Source organism: Bubalus kerabau, chromosome 2, assembly GCF_029407905.1.
Source record: "Bubalus kerabau isolate K-KA32 ecotype Philippines breed swamp buffalo chromosome 2, PCC_UOA_SB_1v2, whole genome shotgun sequence".
NCBI lineage: Eukaryota > Metazoa > Chordata > Mammalia > Artiodactyla > Bovidae > Bubalus > Bubalus kerabau.
Genome location: NC_073625.1, coordinates 84,805,228 through 84,818,797, shown reverse-complemented (window position 1 = coordinate 84,818,797; position 13,570 = coordinate 84,805,228). Strand labels below are relative to the sequence as shown.

The 13,570-nt window shown below is 39.6% G+C and overlaps 1 protein-coding gene across 1 annotated transcript in view; it reads right to left on the bottom strand.

The window, feature by feature from the left end:
• NSUN3 (NOP2/Sun RNA methyltransferase 3) overlaps positions 1-13,570 on the bottom strand; it is a 61,223-nt gene that overhangs the window by 3,972 nt on the left and 43,681 nt on the right. The window lies entirely within an intron of this gene.

Genomic DNA, 13,570 nt, shown 5'->3' with positions numbered 1-13,570 from the left:
CCCATCACTTCATGGCAAATAGATGGGGAAACAGTTGACACAGTAGCTGACTTTATTTCTGGGGGCTCCAAAATCACTGCAGATGGTGATTGCAGCCATGAAATTAAAAGACGCTTACTCCTTGGAAGCAAAGTTATGACCAACTTAGATAGCATATTAAAAAATAGAAACATTACTTTTCCAACAAAGGTCCATCTAGTCAAAGCTATGGTTTCTCCAATAGTCATGTATGGATGTGAGAGCTGGACTATAAAGAAAACTGAGCGTCAAAGAATTGATGCTTTTGAACTGTGCTATTGGAGGAGACTCCTGAGAGTCCCTTGGACTGCAAGGAGATCCAACCAATCCATCCTAAAGGAGATCAGTCCTGAATATTCAATGGAAAGACTGACGCTGAAGCTGAAACTCCAATACTTTGGCCTTCTGATGTGAAGAGCTGACTCGTTGGAAAAGACCCTGAGCTGGGAAAGATTGAAGAAGGCAGGAGAAGGGGACAACAGAGGATGAGATGGTTCGATGGCACCACCAACTCAACGGACATAAGTTTGAAGAGGCTCCAGGAGTTGGTGATGGACAAGGAAGCCTGGCGTGCTGTGGTCTATGGGGCTGCAAAGAGTCAGACACAACTGAGTGACTGAACTGGGCTGAACGGAACTGAACTAATGTGTAGGTGGAATGGAGCACCTGAATGTCAGGAAAGTGGTTAGGGCTCAGAAATAGATGAAGTTATGGGAACAAACAGGATTTCCCAGGAAAAGGACAAGACAAAAAAGTGGACTGAAGACAGACATCAAGAGAATACCTATATGCAAAGAAATCAGAACTTAGAAAAAAATTTAGAAGGCTTTTCCAGCTGAACATGTAGCTTCAAGGAAAAGATGGGAAGGAAGGTTTTTTTCCCCACACCAAGGGGAAGATCTGAACATATCTGCAGATGCAGATCCAGGAGAACAGTCCCAGGATCTCAGGCTGCAAATGGAGGAGATAGCTTCAGAAAAGATCGACTCCAGCTCTTCATCTGAAACAACAAGGGACAATGAACTGGGAACTGGGATGTTCTAAGGTAAATGGAAGTTCATGATAGAGCGTCTTGATAAAAGTGGAGTGGGAAGCAAGGTCATCTACTGAGAGAGAAAACTAGAAAAGTTTTAGCCCTGCTGCTGTGATTATAACCCCAGAGAAGTTACTAATCAAGAACTTCTCTCTACTGGATTCAAGAGCACAGACAGACCCATCTCACACCTATATTTAAAGAACTAGAGCATATCCCAATAATTGAGGCTTCTAATGAAGACCCACATTATGCCTGCAATGCAGGAGACCTGGGTTCAATCCTGGGGCTGGGAAGACACCCTGGAGAAGGGAATGGCTACCCACTCTGGTATTCTGGCCTGGAGAATTCCAGGGACTGTGTAGTCCATGGGGTCGCAAAGAGTCGGACCCAACTGAGCAACTTTCACTTTCAAAGTGCTTTGCCACTCAGTCGTGTCTGACTCTTTGCAACCCCATGGACTGTAGCCCTACAGGCTCCTCTGTCCACGGGGATTCTCCAGGCAAGAGTACTAGAGTGGATTGCCATGTCCTTCTCCAGGGGATCTTCCCAACCCAGGGATCAAACCTAGGTCTCCCACACTGCAGGTGAATTCTGTACCATCTGAGCCACCAGGGAAGCCCTTACTTTCAGAGAGCACATCCCAAATATTGGGGTTTCTAATGAAGATCCACATTATGAAAGTGAGTTCAAATTCTGTTTTCTATATTCAATATTAAAGGATTGAAAAATTCTAACTCAAGACAAGCAAACTGATGACAAGATTTTTTCCCTCTCTCCTTTAGACATCCTTAAATATAATGTGTTGAAAAATGTACTAACTCAAAACAATAAAGTAAAAAGAACTGAGAAACTAACATTAACTAACAGTGATTTTGAGCACTTTTCTGAAATATGATATGTAGCTAGAGGAGTAGGAGTGAATGAAGAGAGTAGAGAGAAAACTACAGCCACAGAGGGCATAATTTGATCTGTCGAACTACAGAGGAAAAGCACACAAAATGTTAACAGGAATAAGAAGTGAAAACAAAGATATTAATTCAAAGCATATATAATAAACTACAGATTTCAGACTCCTATTTATGGCAAGTCGGAGAGCCAGGTAAAAAGTCGGAAGTTTTTTTTTTAATTGAAGTATAGTTGATTTACAACACTGTGTTCATTTCTGCTGTATAGCAAAGTGATTCAGTTATACATTCTTTTCCTTTATGGTTTATCATAGGATATTGAATATAGTTCCCTGTGCTATACAGTAAGACCTTGTTGTCTATCCATTTTATGTATAGTAGGTTGCACCTGCTAACCCCAAACTCCCAACCTACCCCTGCCCCACCTTCTGGCCCCCTTGGCAATCACAAATTTTTTCTCTATGTCTGTGGTTCTGTTTCTGTTTTACAGATAAGTTGATTTGTGTCATATTTCAGACTCCATATATGTGATATCATGGTATTTGTCTTTCTCTGACTTACTTCACTTAGTATGATAATCTCTAGGTTCATACATGAAGGCATCATTCCATTACTTAGCAGCAGCAGCAGCAGCAGCAGCATTCCATTATATATATATACACCACATCTTCTTTATCCATTCATCTGTCAATGGACATTTACGCTGTTTCCATTTGGCTATTGTGAATAGCACTGCTATGAACATGGGAGTGCATGTATCCTTTAGAATTACAGTTTTCTCAGGATATATGCCCAGGAGTAAGAGTGCTGAATCATATGGTAACTCTATTTTTAGTTTTTTGAGGAACCTCCATACTGTTTTCCATAATGACTACACCGACTTTCATTCCTACCAACACTGTGGCAGAGTTCCCTTTTTTCCATATCTTCTCCAACATTTGGTATTTGTAGACTTTTTATTGATGGGCATTTTGACTGGTGTGAGGTACCATCTCATTGTAGTTTTGATTTGCATTTCTCTAATAATTAGTGATGTTGAGCATCCTTTCATGTTCCTATTGGCCACTTGTAAGCCTTCTTTGGAGAAATGTCTATTTAGGTCTTCTGCCCATTTTCTGACTGAGCTGTCCATTTTTCTGTTGTTGTTGTTGTTGAACTGCACGAGCAGTTGTATATTTGTATATTTTGGATATTAAACCCTTGCCAGTTGCATTGTTTGCAAATATTTTCTCCCATTCTGTAGGCTGTTTTTTGTTTTGTTTATGGTTTCCTTTGCTGTGCAAAAACTTTTAAGTTGATTAGGTCCCATTTGTTTATTTTTGCTTTTATTTCTATTGCCTTGGGAGACTGGCCTAAGAAAATATAGGTCCAATTTATGTCAGAGAATGTTTTGCCTATGGTCTCTTCTAGGAGTTTTATGGTGTCTTAAGGCTAATCGAGTTTTGCCAAGAAAATGCAGAATGAAGAAGGGCAAAAGCTAACAGTTTTGCCAAGAGAATGTACTGGTCATAGCAAACACCCTCTTCCAACAACACAAGAGAAGACTCTACACATGGACCTCACCAGATGGTCAATACTCAAATCAGATTGATTATATTCTTTGGACATGAGTTTGGGTAAACTCCAGGAGTTGGTGATGGAGAGGAAGGCCTGGCGTGCTGTGGTCTATGGGGTTGCAAAGAGTCAGACACGACTGAGTGACTGAACTGAACCGAACTGAACTGAATGGTGTCATGTCTCACATTTAAGTCTTTAAGAATTTTAAATTTATTTTTGTGTATGGTGTGAGGGAGTGTTCTAATTTCATTGATTTACATGCAACTGTCCAACTTTCCCAACACCACCTGCTAAAGAGACTGTATTTTTTCCATTATATATTCTTCCCTTCTTTGTTGAAGATTAACTGTCCATAGGTGTGTGGGTTTATTTCTGGCTCTGAATTCTGTTCCCTTGATCCATGTCTGTTTCTGTGCCACCACACCGTTTTGATCACTGAAGCACCGCAGTATTGTCTGAGGTCTTAGACGGTTATGCTTGCTTCATTTTTGTTCCTCAGGATTCCTTTCGTAATTCTGGGTCTTTTATGGGTCCATATAAATTTTTGGATCATTTTTTCTATTTCTGTGAAAAATGTCATGGATAATTTGATAGGGATTGTATTAAAACTATATATGGCTTTGGGTGGTATGGCCAATGTAACAATATTAATTCTTCCAATCCAAGAGCATGGGATATCTTTCCATTTCTTTGAATCATCTCCCATTTCCTTATTTAATGTTCCATATAGTTCTTAGCATATAAGTGTTTCATTTCTTTAGGTTTATTCCTAAGTATTTTGCAAGCAGTGTGATTTTACAAGGTATTCTTTTTTTTTTTAATTTCCTTTCTGACATTTCATTGTTACTGTAAATAAATGCAACTAAATTATGTATGTTGATCTTGTCTCCTGCTATACTGCTGAAGTCATTTATCAGTGCTAGTAATTTTTGTGTGGAATCTTTATGGTTTCTACATACAGTATCATGCTACCTGCATATGATGACAAATTTATCTCTTCCCTAAAAGCTGGAAAACGTTTAATCTAAGAACGTTGAATAATTATTTAGGAAGACCTAAGGCACTCCCTCAGCAGTGGCCACAGGACTGGAAAAAGTCAGTTTTCATTCCAATCCCAAAGAAAGAAAATGCCGAAGAATGTTCAAATTACCATACAATTGCACTCATCTCACATGCTAGAAAAAACATGCTCAAAATTCTCCAAGCTAGGCTTCAAGAATACGTGAACTAAGAACTTCCAGATGTTCAAGCTGGATTTAGAAAAGGCAGAGGAACCAGAGATCAAATTGCCAAATTCTGCTGGATCATCGAAAAAGCAAGAGAGTTCCAGGAAAACATCTACTTCTGCTTTATTAACTCTGCCAAAGCCTTTGACTGTGTGGATCAAAACAAACTGGAAAATTCTGAAAGAGATGGCAATACCATACCACCTTATGTGCCTCCTGAGAAACCTGCATACAGGTCAAGAAGCAACAGTTAACCAGTCATGAAAAATGGACTGGTTCCAAATTGGGAAAGAAGTACATCAAGGCTGTACATTGTCACCTTGCTTATTTAACTTATATACAGAGTACATTATGCGAAATGCCAGACTGGATGAAGCACAAGCTGGAATCAAGATTGCAGGGAGAAATAACAATAACTTCAGATATGTAGCTACCACCCTCATGGCAGAAAGTGAAAAGGAACTAAAGAGCCTCTTGATGAAAGTGAAAGAGGACAGTGAAAAAGTTGGCTTGAAACTCAACATTCAAAAAACTAAGATCATGGCATCCGGTCCCATCACTTCATGGCAAATAGACGGGAGAACAACGGACACAGTGACAGACTTTATTTTCTTGGGCTCCAAAATCACTGCAGATGGTGACTGCAGCCATGAAATTAAAAGATTCTTGCTCCTTGGAAGAAAAGCTATGACCAACCTAGACAGCATACTAAAAAGCAGAGACATTGCTTTGCCAACAAAGGTCTGTCTAGTCAATGCTATAGTTTTTCCAGTAGTCATCTACAGATGTGAGAATTGGACCATAAAGAAAGCTGAGCACCAAAGAATTGATATTTCTGAACTGTGATGTTGGAGAAGACTCCTGAGAGTCCCTTCAATAGCAAGGGGATCAAACCAGTCAATCCTAAAGGAAATCAGTCCTGAATATTCATTGGAAGGACTGATGCTGAAGCTGAAGCTCCAATACTTTGGCCACCTGATGCAAAGAACTGACACACTAGAAAAGACCCTGATGCTGTGAAAGAATGAGGCAGGAAGAGAAGGGGATGACAGAGGATGAGATGGTTGGATGGCATCACCAACTCAATGGACGTGAGTTTCAGCAAGCTCTGGGAGTTGATGATGGGCAGGGAAGCCTGGCATGCTGCAGTCCACAGGGTCGCAAAGAATCAAACATGACTGAGAACTAAACTGAACTGAAGGCACCCCATAAACCAAAGACCTCTGCATTCAGCAAATCATAAAGTCACATCACCAGGCCAAAATATCACCCCTTAAAAAAACCTCCACATACTTTATTGTCCCATTATTAAATAAAAATACACAATGATGGATAATTAAGAGAAATGCTTATGTGATATGTGAGATGAAGAATAAAAGAAATAGTGGGGTGGGGTGGGATGTGGGAGGGAGTCTCAAGAAGGAGGGGACATATGTATACCTATGGCTGATCCAGGTTGATGTATGGCAGAAATCAACACAATATTGTAATTATCCTTCAACTAAAAATAAAAGAATTAAAAAAAAGAATAAAAGAATCAAACAAAAAATGACCTATAGAGAAACAGAAAATTGAGGGAACAAAAGAGACATATAAATAACAAGACCTGATAAATGCAGAAAGGTCAGCAAAAATAAAGCACCCACAAAACAATAAGAGAATGCCATGAAACTGATGAAGAAGAGAGCTCTTAGGAATGAAATACATGTTATCAAAGTAAAGGATGTTTTACAGGAGTATTTGGAAGTTATGGTTGAAAAATCTTCCAAAAAAGTGTAACAATGGATTGACTGCAAATGAGACAGGAAAGACAAATCAAGTAGGTCCAAATTTCAATTAATAGGAGTACTGGAAAGATAGCAGAGAATTGGGGGAGGGGGACTTGAATTAGTGCAGTCATAAGAAAAGAATTTTCTAGAGATGAAAATAAGTATTCAGATTAAACTAACTCATCAAAAGGCTAGAATATTCATCATTATTTATTCAGCATCTATTATGGTGCTGGGCATTGTTCTAGATGTTGGATATACATTAAAACACAACAACAACAAAAACCCTAACTTTCATGAAGCTTACATTCCAACTGGAGGAGATAGACTATAAACAATAAGTCTCTCATGGACTGCATTGAGGCCCCTTAAAATTCATGTGTTGAAACCCTAACCCCCAGTATATTACAATGTGACTGTATTTGGAGATAATATCTTTAAAGATGTAACTGAGTTAAAATGAGGTCATTAGGGCGGACTGTAATCCAATATGTCCAGTGTCCTTATAAGAAGAAGAAATTTGGACATAGAATTACAGAAGGAAGACTAAGTGAAGACACAGGGAGAAGACTGTTATCCAAGCAGAGAGACCTCAGAAGAAACCAACCCTAAGGACTCTTTGATCTCAGACTTCTAGCTTTCAGAACTGTGAGAAATTTCTGTTGTTTAAAGCTATGCAGTCTGTGGTACACTGTTTTGGTAGTCCTACCAAATACAAAGGATTTATACATATATGCACATACATATCAACACATACACACATAATTATATATACACATACTCACTTACATATATATGTATGTATGTGTGTTTGTTTGCATGTGTTTTTCCCTTGTCAAGAAATCCTCCAGTTCTCTGCAAACACTGACTTCATGTCCTACAATTTAATTCAATTTTTGGGAGGCTCCAAAAACACTGCAGATGGTGACTGCAGCCATGAAATTAAAAGACGCTTGCTCCTTGGAAGAAAAGCTATGACCAACTAGACAGCATATTGAAAAGCAGAGACATTACTTTGCCAACAAAGGTCCGTCTAGTCAAGGCTATGGTTTTTCCTGTGGTCATGTATGGATGTGAGAGTTGGACTGTGAAGAAAGCTGAGGGCTGAAGAATTGATGCTTTTGAACTGTGGTGTTGGAGAAGATTCTTGAGAGGCCCTTGGACTGCAAGGAGATCCAACCAGTCCATCCTAAAGGAGATCAGTCCTGGGTGTTCATTGGAAGGACTGATGCTGAAGCTGAAACTCCAGTACTTTGGCCACCTCATGCGAAGAGTTGACTCACTGGAAAAGACTCTGATGCTGGGAGGGATTGGGGGCAGGAGGAAAACGGGACAACAGAGGATGAGATGGCTGGACGGCATCACTGACTCAATGGACGTGAGTTTCAGTGAACTCCAGGAATTGGTGATGGACAGGGAGGCCTGGCGTGCTATGATTCATGGGGTCACAAAGAGTTGGACACGACTGAGCGACTGAACTGAACTGAACACTATACACCTGGTCCCATAAGACTGTCCTTCAAATGCCAACTGCAAGTTCAAGTCTCTGGCATTTCTGACCCATTGGCTATAAAATGGGGGATCCCACAACCCTCTCCTTACCTTAAATAATTTTCTAGAATGGCTCTCTTACTATGTTACTGATTTATTATTAAAAGATACAATTTATGAGCAGCCAGATGGAAGAGATGCACAGGGCAAAGTCTGGGAGAGGCAAGCAGAGCCTCCATGCCCTCTATGAGCACACTACCCTCCCAGCACCTCCTCTCCATCCTGAAAGCCCTTCAAATCTCTTCAGTGATGGGCTTTTATAGAGGCTTCATTAAACATGCACAGTTGGTTAAATCATTGGCCACTTTGATTGAACTCAATCTCCAGCCCCTTCTCCCCTCTTTAAAAGGGGTGAGGTGTGGTGCTGAAAGTTCCAACCTCTAATGACATAGTCAGTTTCCCTGGCAACCAGTCCCCTATCATTAGGGGCTGCACAAAAGCCACCTCATTAATGTAAACTAAGGTATGGTTGAAATGGGCTTGTTATGAATAACAAACATTGCTCCTTTCACCCTTACCAAAGCCATGTATTATAATAAGACGTTCCTATCACTCTCATCACTTAGGAAATTACAAGGGTTTAGGAGCTCTGGCCTGAAACCAGGAACGAAGATGAAATATATATTCACAATATCACAGTTTGCATATATTTTTAACTTAGTGATAGATTCTATGAAGAAAATTAAATCAAGATAAGATTTAATTTTCAAGGTAAGAGGATTGACTTCCCTGGTGGCTCAGATGGTAAAGCGTCTGCCTACAATGTGGGAGACCCAGGTTCAATCCCTGGATTGGGAAGATCTCCTGGAGAAGGAAATGGCAACCCACTCCAGTATTCCTGCCTGGAAAATCCCATGGATGGAGGAACCTGGTAGGCTATATAGTCCATGGGGTCACAAAGAGTCCAAAACGACTGAGAGACTTCACTTTCTTTTTTCAAGAGGATCAGGAGTACTTAGATAGTATCAGAGATTGCAATTTTCAGTAGGATAATTAGAAAAGGGTGACACTTCAGGAAGCGACATCTGAACAAAGACCTGAGGAGATAAGGAAGTGGGCCATGTAGATATTTGAGGTAAGAGCATTCTGCACAATTGGACTGGCCAGTGCAGAGACACTCAGACATGTGTGGGGAAGGAGGAGCCAGCATGGCTGTAACACAGCGGGGAAAGAGGAGGAAGGATGAGATCAGAGAGAGCTAAGAGGGGAGGGTGCGGAGGGTTTTACATAACACAGTCAAAATGCCAAACTTATGAATGAAAAACATACACACTTAAATGCAATACTGTTAAATTTTAGAGCTTTGAGGACAAAGGAAAATGCTAAATACCTACAGAGAGAAAAACTGGTTACCTCTAATGGCCCAGGAATCATATTGGCATCTGTGGAGTAGTGCACTCCAAATCCTAGGGAAAAAGCAGTTTAAAGTGGGTGCTATTTTTTGCCATACTGTCAAATAAATATACAGGAGGGAGAAAGAAGCTTTCCGCTATCTGATGACTCAGAAATTTTACCTCTAGCAAAATGAGGAGGTAAATCAAGAAAGAGGAGAAAGGTGACACAGAAATCAGTGAACACCACAGAGGAGAACAGTGAAGGGAGTGAAGTCCCAGAATGGTAACTGCATGGGAGCCCTTAGAGAGTAACTGCTCCAGATTAAAGGAGAGGGAGACTCCAGGGAGAAGTGAGAAGGGAGCGAGGAAATGAAATAACTGGGAAAACACTGAAGATTTGGTACATGTACCTGGGGTGGTGGGGATGGGGTAGGGAGAGAGAGACGGAGGAAGAAGAGAAAGAAGGAAGTGGGGGAGAAGGAGATGAAGGGAAAGAGAGAGAGTCTATTCGTCTAATCTGACTGTAAGAAAATTTTCCTCTCAGTATCACTCTGATTACAACATTAAACCAACAGAGAAGGAAATTTAATTCTAACATATTAGTCCATTCTGTGGTGAACAATATTTACAATATTAAGCAATTTATATCACTGGCCCTCAATGTTCAGAATCACTCCACAGATTGATCCTGGTAATGTTTCAAAATAGACTATAGAATGTCAGAAAGAATACTGTCAGCCTTGACAACATAAACATAAAGGTGCAGGTGTAAGACACGGGGAAGTAGAAGGGAGAAAGGAAAGACATGGTGCGGGTGTACATGCTCCTATATTACAAAAAGAGGAATCAAGAGTAGTGCCCTGATTATTTCAAAAAAGAATTAAAGCTCAAAGTGTGTTTAAAGATACTTTCTACCACCTGTAGAACAAGAAATGTAGATCTACGTGTGCAGTACTAAGTTTCTGAGCTCACCGAGGGACAAAGTATTATAGGATGAGAATACAGGTTGCAAAGTGGTGTGAAGAGGTGAGGGAGGTATAAGTGAGAAAAGCCCCAGCAAGAAGTCAGTACAGGTACACTTTGGAGATACTGCAGGTTTGGCTCCAGACCACAAGAAAGCAAATGTTGCAACAAAGCAAGTCACAAGTGTTTTGGTTTCCTGGTACAAATGAGCTATGAAAGCTAGACTGTAGTCAATTAATCTGGCCTGGCAGATAGCTCAAGAATCTGTCCGCCAGTGCAGGAGATGCAGGAGATTTGGGCTGATCCCTGGGTCGGGACGATGCCCTAGAGGAGGGCATGGCAACCCACTCCAGTATTCTTGCCTGGAGAATCCCCATGGACAAAGGAGCCTGGCAGGCTACAGTCCAGGGGGTCTCAAAGAGTTGGACACGACTGAGTGACTGAGCATGCACATACACAGTCTATTAAGTGTGCAATAACATTATGTCTAAAAAACAATGTATATACCTTAGTTAAAAAATACTGCTAAGAAATGCTAACCATCATCTGAGCCTTCAGCAAGTCATAATATTTTATAATAATAACATCAAAGATTACTGATCACAGTAACAAATATAATAATAATGAAAAGATTGAAATATTATGAGAATTTCCAAAAAGTGACAGAGACACATAAAGTGAACAAAGGCTGTTGGAAAAATGGTGCCACAAACTTTGAATTTGTAAAAACAGAGTATCTGAGAAGCAATAAAATAAAATACTGTGGGTCTCTAAAGCTGATAGATGAAATAATAAAGGATAAACATTATTTAGAGCTTTTGTAGTGACTTGAAAAATAAAGAACAAATTATTAGAAGTAGTTGCCTCTGAGGAGTAAGGCTAGTAGTGTTATGGGTAAGTTACTTCTAAGTAAAAAGCTCATTTTTAATTTTTACCCATGCCATGTATTTCTACAACAATACAAATTAAAGGGAAACTGTGACAGTAGGATAAATATCAGATTTTCCCATAGAGATCATTTATCTTTTTTTAAATTTTGATTGTTAAGGGATTAACTCTCTGGAAAACTCATTCTCTCAGGAACAGATAACTAAAATTGTATGGTATCTAGTATTTCTAGTCCTCTCATGGACCCATTTATTGATTAAAAAAAAATATCTGGGAGGTGACTACCACTATGGGCTTACTACGTAATCTTCACTGTTTGTTGTTAGTTTCTAAAAAAAATGTTTTTTAATCTGTCTTCTTGTCACTGCCCCCTAAATATTCTCCCCAGAAACTTTTTTAAAAGGCTCAGATCTAGACATCAGAGATGTGAACTGTTAACGGGGTTATAGCCTTTGGGAGGAAGAATAATGGACTCCCAGGATGTCCACATCCTAATCCCCAAAACCTTTAAACATCATATCACATGGCAAAAGGATACAAGCAGATGTGATGGAATTAAGGATTCAAATGGGAAGATTACACTGGATTATCTGATTGAACCCAATATAATTATGAAGATCCTTATAAATAGAAAAGGGGAGTAGGTGAGCCAGAGAAAGAGAGGTGATAACTGAAGCTACATTTGGAGTGACAGGAATGCTAGCCAAAGACCAAGGATATGGGCTGAATCTAGAAACTGAAAAGGTAAGGAAATCATTCTCCCTGTCTCAGTCTGTTTGGGTTGCTGTAACAAAAATACCAGAGACTAGGTGGTTTAAACAATAAACCATTATTTCTCACAGTTCTGGAAGCTGGGAAGTCCAAGATTAAGGGGTTCAGCAGGTATCAGTGAGGATACCTGCCTCCTGGTACATAGATGGCCCTTGTGTCCACATTTCGTGGAAGGGTTAGGGAGCACTTTGGGTTTCATGTTACAAGGGCACTGATCCCTATTTTTGAGTGCTCCAACTTCATAACGTGATCACCTCCCAAAGGCCTGATGCAATCATACATGGGATTAGGATTTCAATATATGAATTTTGAGGGACACAAACACTGTAGCACTCCCCTAGAACCTCAAAAAGAAACTGCAGCTCTCCTAACACCTTGATTTTGAACCTATGACCTTCAGAAGTGTAAAATAAAAAATTTGTGCTATTTTAAGCCTCTAAATTTGTGATAATTTGTTAATAGTAGCAATGGGAAACTAACACACCTATTGATGACCTCTTAGTTTTTTTTTTATAGTGACATACTAAGGCATCAGTGATGGGAAGAAAAAAGTGTTAGTCGCTCAGTTATGTCAACTCTTTGTAATCCCATGGACTGTAGCCAGCCTCCTCTGTCCATGGAATTCTCAAGGCAAGAATACTGGAATGGGCTGCCATGCCCTCCTCCAGGGGATCTTCCTGACCCAGGGATCGAACCTGGGTCTACAACATTACAGGCAGATTCTTTACCATCTGAGGCAGCAGTGAAGTCCCACAGCATCAGTACATTTTGCTACTACTGTGCAACGACTATACTCATTTTCATAGTATTAGGTATAAGACTGTTTGTTTTTTTTTAAAAACTAGATTACTGTACAAGGGATACATGCAATTTGAATGAAGGTATCTTCAAACTCCCATTAAAAGGATTTATTTTGATCCTTGTTCCACAGTTAGCAAAGCCAACGTCTAATCAAGTACGCATGATTCTTTCTCACTACAGTTGTACAAAAGCACATAGAAGCCTCATCACTTACAAACAATATGTTCCTGGCTTGATGCAAATTTAAATTAATTTCTAGAATGTTGCCAACGTTGGCTGATTCTTCTGCTTTGTTTTCGTTCCAGTTTTCATAATTTATCTTTCTAAAATTATGTTGGTATAACTTAACTGGCCACACTAATTTCTTAACAAGGAAACTGTGTGTGGTAGCACAAAGGTTTTTTTATGAATTGGGCTAATCTCAATGTCTCAGAGCAAAATGTTAGGAATTCCTTTCAAATGGCTGTTGCTGTTTTGCCACTGCTGAGTGCTGTTTAAATACAATTTTTGTCCTTTTGCTTACAGTAGTTACAGACCTCAAAAATACCATAATTCTGTATTCAAAGATCAAGGAAAACAGGTAATAAGAAAAAAGTTCTTATAGAGTTCATATAGCCAAGACTTTTCTATACTGAGAATTATTTTCTTTCATAGTATCTAGGATAAACCATTTACTTCCATAATCAGTCACATGTATTTTGAAATAGCCTGTAAGAACCAAGTAATTATACTAATTAATTAATTTGGATAG